Source organism: Acipenser ruthenus, chromosome 3, assembly GCF_902713425.1.
Source record: "Acipenser ruthenus chromosome 3, fAciRut3.2 maternal haplotype, whole genome shotgun sequence".
NCBI lineage: Eukaryota > Metazoa > Chordata > Actinopteri > Acipenseriformes > Acipenseridae > Acipenser > Acipenser ruthenus.
The window spans coordinates 97422933-97432984 of record NC_081191.1 but is presented as its reverse complement, the minus strand read 5'-3'; positions in this window follow the sequence as shown (position 1 = coordinate 97432984).

The following is a 10052-nucleotide window of genomic DNA, read 5'->3' as shown; positions in this document are numbered from 1 at the left end:
AGTATCGGAAAAAGGCTGCATAAATGATTTTATCTCATTGAATATTTGCGAATGTTGGATTTCAATGGCTGGCTGCTGGTTAGCGGTGCTAGTTGTGGGGGTGGTTAGATCCGGAATAGACTGCCTGCTGTCTGTTTTAGGACGCTGAATGGCTGGGCGCGGCTGATTATGTTTTTTCGGAGGAAAGACTGGTTCTGCTGAGACTGAATTGCAATAGAGAATGAAAAGAGACTCTCTATCACTCCCTGCCGGAATCGCATTACCATTTTTAAGGAGGGTTTTTATCAATTTATTCATGGGCCAGTCCTTCCAAAACAATCGATCCGGAAGGGCGTCCTGAGGCCGAAGACGCTTGGATCGCCGCGGATTCGATGTTTGCGTGGTAGGAACGGTAGGCAGCATTTGAACTGGAACCTGGTCGAGAGCCTGATCAGGAGCCTGATCAGATGTAACTGAAATACCAGAAGGGGAGAAAAAACGGAGACTGGATGGACCCTGGATTGAAGCTGAAGGAGAATGATCTGTTAATGACAGAAAATCCTGGGAATCCTCTGAATCCGATGACAACTGCTGTAAGTACTCCATTATTGAGGTACGCAAAAGTAGATGGGTCTTGAAATCGCTTAGGTTTAAGCCAAAAATGAAAAAACACAAGACAGCGAGGTAGAGGTGACTAATGTTTAAATAAGGTAGATTTAATTGATGACAGCAGATGATAGGTTGTTGGTGCCTAGCTCCGCCCCCTGAACCCCACCTATAGGTTAACATTTAATTTATTAACTGCTTGACTAACTTGAAGAAGAATGTTGTCAGGCTTTAAACTCTGTGAACCTAGCTTACAAATACAAGCTACTGTAACAATACTGATGTCTAGTGTGTCACTGCAAAAAATATTTTTCTATTTTCATTGGAATGACCTGCCATAATAGAAATAGTGACTACCGGGTTTTACAGTAGAATGAGCCTTTTCATTTCTACTGATGAGGAAAGGATTGTGGCTGGAGAATTGAGCATGTCCTCATAATGAAGTTAGGGAGACACTTCTTGATATTTTTTTTTAATAAAAATAATTTAAATTCTATTGTCGAAACCAACATTTTAATAAACTTACATCAGTCATGTGGTAAAGAGGCTGTAATTATGTTGTGTTTATAAATAAATAACAGAAGAATATCCATCATTTACTGAATGCGTGACACTAGATCTTTACAGTTGCTGTATGTTTTTAACTGGCATGATATAGCTTATAGGGTCGTATCCATAAAGTGTAAAAGTCTCCTAGTTGTTTTAACTTGGTTTTCACAATCAATCCTCAGACCTCTCATGCATCAACCGTAAACTAGCATACTGCAGATCACTAATAACATTATAATCGCAGGAGCCAACCACAATCATAGCAAATCATCAGACAAAAAAGAGGTTGTGAGGAATTTCACCAATACGTGCTTCAGAAGATATTAAACCTACAGTATGTTTAAGTCATCAAGTGTTCATAGAGGACCAGTTCACCAGTCTATACAGTATCATTTGTAATGAAGGGAGCACTTCATTGCTGAATTAAGTTAGACTTCTCACATTGAATCAGGCTTCTGACATGCAATCCCAGTCTTTAGAAAGAGCATACATATTTATAGAAATGCCCTTAGCAACCATCAAAATAATGACATCACCTTAGTCTTTGTACAGTGAAGTAACCATCCCAGTTGATAACAACAAATAAGCAAGTGAATTTAGTTACAACTGTTTTGGCATGGATAATTGAAAATTAAAGATAATATTTCAAATGATGTCGTTTGTACACATACTAACCTTAACTACCTAAAATGGTTGTGGAATTATGTTATGTTGAATAATAATAATAATAATAATAATAATAATAATAATAATAATAATAATAATAAATAATAATAATAATAATAATAATAATAATAATAATAATAATAATAATAATAATAACACCGTGTAACAATTTTTTATTTTTATTTTTGTTCCTGGGTAGTAAGTGTTATTTCCTAATTGCTTATGCCTCAAAAGTATAGAAAATGGCTATTATTCCCCACAAACTTTGCTTTTGTGACCAGGACAGTGATATTTTGAAATGTACCTATTTCCAATGAGAAAACGGGCGAATTTGTGTCTTTTCGTTCACATAAAGTCAGAAAAAAACAACATATGAATCTAAATGAACATGTATTTATACTAAAGTAATACAAAAATGACTACAAAAGATTTAGAAGTAAGTAGTTTTTCGAGATTTACGATTATACTGTAATCACTTTCACGAATCAGCCCCCAAATGTAGTCTCCCATCATTGTCCTGGTCACAAAAGCAAAGTTTGTGGGGAATAATAGCCATTTTCTATACTTTTGAGGCATAATCAATTAGGAAATAACACTTACTACCCAGGAACAAAAATTGTGTTACATAGTGTAATAATAAAAAAATAGCCTGTTCATCTTCTGGTTATAGTAATTAATGTATCATTACCATAATGGTATGGAACCAAGTGGTATTAGTTTCAAACATAGGCAAATATTGTTGTCCACGAGCAACAAAATCAATGTGAACAACCTGACATAATGTGGATTTGTTTCTTCACCGTACTGAAACAGTTCCCTTAATACAACACTGCACTGGAAACAAATGAAAATCAGCAGAGGATCCCCACCTTATATACTGTATATAAATATCTACCATAGAAACATATATTGGGTGTATAAAAGACACAAGTGCATTGGGTTTACAAAAACGAACCTGTTAACGTTCCCACATTCATCACGGCCTCCCAGAGTCCATCACAGCCTATTTAGCTGTTTACCTTTCAGCAAGACCCATTAATACTGTTCTCGTTCATTGCATTTGTAAAGGTAACAATCAGATACAACGGAATAGATGTGTAGCAGCAGTACAGGTAACCAGAGCTAGCTGATGGTGCCCATTGTTTCAGGGTCACTTGGGTACATCTGTAACATTCAATCATAATACTGTACATACCGTATGTTATTTCTAAAAATAAACTTTAAACGATTTGTTCCAAGAAAGGTGTAATGTATTGTATTTTTTTTTTTATCTTTTCTTAATTCCGAGTTGAAAAGTGCATGTGTTTACAGTACAGTATCCTCCCTCAGACCTGAGACCAGAGGTTTGTTAAGAGAAAATTAAATTTGGCTGTTAAACGAGCTACTTGCTTTACATGACCACAAAAACATACAAAATATGAGACCAATACTTGGAACCCCAAAATACTGAATGTTCAGTATTCTGAACGTCTATACCCGAGAGCTCTCTGGCGGATGGTAGCGCAGGCAATTTCAAATGAAAAAATGTTCAGTATACTGAAGAAAAGGACCAAAGAGGGTATAAGGATGGGGTAAGTGTGAGAAAGTCATGTGGCCCCAGGCAAAGAGAGCTGCTGGAAATCAAGTTATTGATTGATCAGTAAAGCAATTGATATTACTGTATAAATGAGACCCTACCAGCAGAGTTGTGGTGCAGCACTTCAAATGGGTCTTTTCCATTCATTTCTAACCTTCCATGAGGAGGTTTGCTAAGGAAGAGAAATGGAAGGACACCCTTTATGACTGCTACCCTGATGCTACTGCAGTACTAAACTATCAGCTTTATTTATCAGGCATTCAAGTTTAAAAACAGATCATTTTGCATTAAACAAACAAAACAATTCATTCAAGACAGAATTGATTTCAGCTACCGGTAATTATTTCCTAATGACTTACTGACATTGTTTGAGTCAGAATGATGGGAGAAAGCAACAATCCCTTATTCTTCACAGTTCCTATTCAGTTAAGGTAACACATAGACAATATAATGGGTGTGCATCTCCAGTATCGGTACAGTGACCTGTCTCAGGGGAGGTTCTGGTACATTAGTACTCAAAGACACCAGCCACACATTGGTGTGTAATCTTGTACTTGATATAACTTATGTGTCAACGTGTTTTGGGATAGTGTTTCTTAAGCAAGCTCTGAGTATGTTCACTTAGCTTGTATAATGTTGATCAAAAAGATGGTAACAAAGGAGTGACTGTTGCATTAATTGATAGACAGGTTAGAACTACAGTATGTTTTGCCCATTCCCGTATGAACAGCAGATGTAGTGAAAGTTCAGAAGATAAAAATATCAGAGCGCAGATAGATTGCAGTTGAACTGCAACTGTTGCATTTCACTATAGCCAGTAAGTGCAATTCTGCAAAGTTATTAAACTAAAATTGTCCATCTGCATCTTATTTGCTATCAAGTTATCTTTTTGAAATAATAGTAGTACAGTAATACTGTAGGTGTATCTGGATTTGTCAACATGGCGTCTTAAAAAGCAGCATTATCACACAAAATGTAGGCCTGATATAAAAGTCTGGGCCAAAGCCATACAGTATTTCATGATTAATATTGTACAAAACATCCTAGACGTGAAGAACATGTGCACTATGAGCAGCGTTCCAATTGTCACCTGACCTCAGTACAGATCATTTAAAGGATGATACTAATCCAATTACAAGTATGCAATAGTACTTATGTTGCTTAATTCAAATTACTGCATTTATCTTTATTCTTTACTCTGAGAAAAGCAAAAATATTTATGGTGTCTTAATTGCTCCACCATAGTTATAGAATCATGAGAAAGAACACACTGAAGGGGCTGAAACCAGAACTATAGTATGTAAAGCTGTACTATACTGTATACTGTACTATAACGCTGGGCTTTGGCACTCCAAAATATCATGACGTATGTGATGTATGTAGACATGGCCTCTGATACCATGGCATGCCATACAGTTATTGCTGTGTAAATTGATTTACTGCACTTTAATGGATGTAAAGCCCATAAATCAATTGGTAAACCTGTTCTTGAAATGAAGGACTATCCATTATGATTGTCAAACATGTTCCAAACTTTATTTTTACCAAATAAAAGAGTCTAGAAAGACAGATGTTATGACCTACTGCTGGTTGTTGCATTTTACCACAATTTCACTGCAGTTGCTGTAAATGCAAGTGCTTTTAATGTTTTAAATGATCTTTTTTACCTCAGTTTTTCTCCCTAATTTAGACTGTTAAAATATATTCCCTCACCGCAGCAACTCCCCGCAACAGCTCAGAAGCTCTGAAGGTCAGTGGGCATCCTACTGCCAAGTCAACCCTCTCTTTACACCCACGATCTCGACAGTGGATGTCTGCAAGCTATTTTCCTCTGGAGGCAAGCTCTGCAAATGCTGGCTGAGGTGCACTAGGAGCTGCTGTAGTGTGCTGAGGTGAAGCAGTCCCCTCATGCTAACAGGGCGAATGCAAAGGTCCCTTTGAGATCTCCAGTCATGATCGACAAAGGCACAACCTGTGTTCCCCGATTGCACGACACCCTGCAAACCCTGTGGCAGTGCCTTTACCCGGTGAGCCTAGATGACGGTGCTCTTCTACACGTTATGCACTGCTGACTGCATTAAAGCTATATTGTGTATTTCAAACTTAGTCAAACTTTATCCTGACTGTTGCTGTATCTGATTTACTGATTACTGCAGCAGCTAAAGCGTTCACCTTTCTGCTTTAAAGACAGACCGATCTGTTTGTCTTGGCTGCCGTTTTGCAGTTGAGACACTTCTACAGTCAGAGTTCCCCTTGTTTTCACAGCTGTGTCTTTTTTTTTATAGAAACACAGCCTACTGGCTGTTATTTTTAATGAAAAGTTGCAGGTGAACTCGGAAAGGTAGTTTGAAGCAGTATCTGAGAGTAATGAGTATCCAGGGGGATATAAAAGAGGAAGGACAGGAAGGAGGAAGCAAGCGGTGTAGGGAAGCAGTCTGGTTGTGGCTGCTGAAGGAAAACTGGTTGCTGGAATTGTTAAATGGACGGACGGACAGATGGAAGAGAAGGAAGAAGGAAAAAGGAAGAAGGAAGAGAGTCTTGGCTACCCTGAAAGAAGGATTCTGGCTATAGGGGGCTGTCCAGGTTTGAGCAGACGGTGCCAGGAGTCCTGTGACCAGTGAAGAGAGAAAAGGGAAGTGACGTTCATTATTATTTGCTTATTTTTTGGAAACTTTGATATATTATAAACTGTATATCCATAACTTATATTTATCCACCCTGAGTCGGCTCTGTGTTCTGTCAGGGTAAGCTTGAAGCCCACCTGGGTGATACTTACCGGTTCCACGTCGGAGATCGAGGTCCAGGGGTCCATTCCAGGGTGATATTTACCTGTCCACTGTTGGGGGTCGAAGCCCAGTGGTCCAGTCCAGAGTGCAGCAGTCGGGTTCCAGAACCATAGAGTGAGATACGCGAGAGTCAGAGACAAACTAAGGGGAAGTAACCAGCTGGAACACAGGAGTGCATGAGAAAGCTTTACTTACCATTGTATACGTTTCTGACAGTCTCTTTCTTTAGCCCTGCTCAGGTTTCCGGGATCTCCATTTTCAACTTCTTCAGTGGGTCAGCGTATCGTTGCAGTGAGGTCCATTGGCGGTTTGATAAGTGGGATAGTGGACGACGAGATGAGTGGGAAGCTGAGCGGTTTGGGAACCAACTTTAATCAGACTTCCAGTACTTTTACTGGACTCTGTGTGGCAGCTAAGCACAAATGATATTTATATACTGTACATATATTTTAGAGACTTTTACCAACAGGAGGGAATTACCTCAGTTTGTATTTTTTTAGGTTCTCCCTAATTTTTAACTGTTTCTATTTGTTGCGAGTTTGTGTGTGGTTTTTAAAGGGCATTTTTTACCCTGTTGAGAAACAATAACATTTGTTTGAACCTACCTGGGTTTCCCTTAGCGTGTGTGTGTTGGACCACCGGGGATCAAAAAAAAAACTGTTCCGGGAAGGTTATTATTATTCGGTCATAAAGGTCCTTGCACTTTTCAAACTCAAGGTGGCGTAGTTGGTACTATTCAAATTATTTATTTACTTGTGGTTACCACTGGTCACCCCACCTGTGACAGGTCCACAGAGGATGCAGTCTCTAAGCTGCTTTCAAGTACCTGAAGGAACCACATAGTTATATTATTTTTACAATGATATTGCATGATTATCTATGTTTTCTTTTATGGCTTCATGCTTTATCATTATTTTACTGGCCTGTATTGCATGGTATATATTGAAATGCAATACAATTTGTGTAGCACCTCCCAACGGAACAGTAAACAACACGCTATTGAAGGGATGGTATGACTCCTGACCAAAGGGCAGACATCAGGTTCTGCAACCACTCCTGATCTGTGTCTCCAGCAGTGCTCCATATTCTCACACAGCATGGAGATGTTTGCTGCAAAACTCACACGGTTCTCACAGGTCAGCATAGGGGAGGTATTTATTAAAGTATAATGAATTTAACTTGGGGGTGAGTATCACTCACTCATCAGAGACTCAATTAATAATTAATGGGGTGAGTGTTTCATGTTAGTGGCTATGACATGTCTGAAAAGCTGAAATCCAAGTTGACAGGTTGTCATTTTGATTGACAGCTTTCTATACCAGAGTCGGTGTGGAATTGGAATGACGCTTGACGCTGATGGGACAAAAATACATGCATTATATATATTTATAGTAAATATATATAGTAAATATGGACTGGAGAGGAGGGTCATAGTGGAAAATGATTGCCCCGAGAGGTAACAATAGTTATCCCGAGGGGCATTTAATTTTCCATGATGAGCTGAGTGTGCAGTACATATTTAATATATGAATCAGTCAAGGAAATAAGTGAGACAAGGTTGGATAGTAAATATGACTTTATATATTTTGTTAAAATATAGCTGATACAGCATAAATAAATACATAAATAAATAACATAAATAAGTAACAGAAAATGTCATCAGAGTTATCAAAGTCTTTTTGGCGTCCAGCTCTCAGTCTGGCTTCCAGACTGCTGCATAGTACTCTCTTAGTAGTGCGTTTAGATCCTGGGCATCATATTTGTTTACATCGTCGAGTTGAATTTGTCTGAATTTCAGAAAGTTAGAAAACAGTTTCTTTATTGAGAGAGGCGTTAATTTGAGGACGGCCTTAATTCGAAGTAATACGATTATATATATATATATGAATAACTATCAAACATAATAAATACCAAATAGTTCAACACTTTACAAAAAAATTAACACAACATGAATGATCTACAATTTGTAGTTTTAGAAGAAATACAAATAGATAATTGTAGAATACAGAACAATAAAGAAAAAATAATGGATAAATAGAATGAATACCATGATGCCTGAAGGTTTAAATAGAAAGGAATAGTAGATCGTTAAATTAACTATGCAGTCAATTACATCACAGACACATTAGCAGATCTAAATAGAACTAAGAGAGTCCAATGGTGAAAAGCCAGTACTGTGCTTTAGCATGTTCATAAACACGGGCCCTCACATGCCCCCTGGCATTTACCACCAGCTTAAAGGAACAATATGAACCACTGTTATAAATGAACACATTAACTAATGGCTAATTATAAAACAGTTACTAAAATAAGTGACAATTAAAGCCATAGAAATTGAGGTGATTTAAAGATGTGGGGTGCAGAAAACTGTGAAGTTAGATTTGTTTATATGATAGATGAATATGTTTTTTTTTTTTAATACCTCCCTCGAAAAACTAGGTAACCCTAAGCAACAATGTTACACTGCAACACACAGGAAGGGACTGATTGATCATATACAGTGGAAAGCCACACGATTTGGAGTTCATCAAACATAAAATAATACAAAGCACTGTCACTAGAGTTGCACAACACTGATGACAAATTACCAAAGTATAAAAACTTCAAGTTACTGAGCAACTGCAACAAAGATCAGGGCTAATTCTAATGCAGCTTTATACAAGCTACTCATCGGTTTAAGAAAGGACTAAGGTTTTTTGACCCACCACAAGTTTATACATTGGGGGGAAAAAAAGCTACCCTTCTCTTGAATTCCATTCCATTGTAAATCTGAATCTGAAGGCACTGTAAAGCTTGAAAGAAGCAATGGGATTTCTCACAGACTGCTTTTTTAGAACAATGGAGAACAACTGAAATAAGACATTTTAAAATACAATGCAACAGAACTAGAATGAACTTGGAGTACATTATCCGACTTTGTATGGTGCTTCACACACACACACACACACACACACATACACACAACAATAGTCTCGCTGTTAAACAGCCAGCTGTGTCTTGTCAATATGCACGCCAAAAAGGATTATGCATAATTATTAAAAATGGAAAATGTGAAAATTACCCTTTCAGCCTGTAGCTGGAAAGAAGCAGATGATCCAATGGGGGCGTTTACGTGTCAGGATCCACTTTTAAAAGCTGGAAGGCACAGTAAGCTGCTGGTTGTGGAAGCAGTTTGAGTGGAGGAAAGGATTTGGGAGCAGTGTGTTGAAGCAGGATCATTTACTAGCCTTTCACTTCTAGAGGCGCATGGTACGGTTTTAGCTGAGGTGTTTGATTGGTCCATCGAAGACACTAGTGGACATTAGTCAGTTTGTTAAAAACATATCTCTGTCCATGAGAGGCCTAGGACTCAGTGGCAGAGGGTTTACAGTAGTCCTAGGATTGAGGTGTACTTGAAGAGGGCATACTCTCATGGTGCCTGTCTGTCTGCACATTGCCTGACTATAGTCAGTGTCATTGTCACTCACATTTCAAAAGCTAAAATCACACAAAAACTATATAAAAATAAATACAAACACAAGGAATAGGTAAGCAAACTGACATCTCCCCACAAAGCCACTGCTCTCTGTGGAATTATGAACAGGTACAGTAATGTATTTGTACCTAAGACCAGCGACAAGACAGTCTAAAAGCAGGACGACACTGTAAATTAGCTTTCCTTCCAATTTGTACAGTACATTACAGTACAGCTCCTCCATTTCCTCTTAGGGCATATGTCACAAGTGAAGGTTTTTAATGTCTGTATTTTTGTTGTGTGTTTTTATTAGTGAATCTGTTGTTTTTTAACTGCTGCTAGTTCTCCTGGGCACTGTGACCTGACGTTTGGGTTAAGCACTTTCCCCACAGTTACTAGGAAGTCCCGCCTTACCTGTCAGTCCAGCCAATGATAG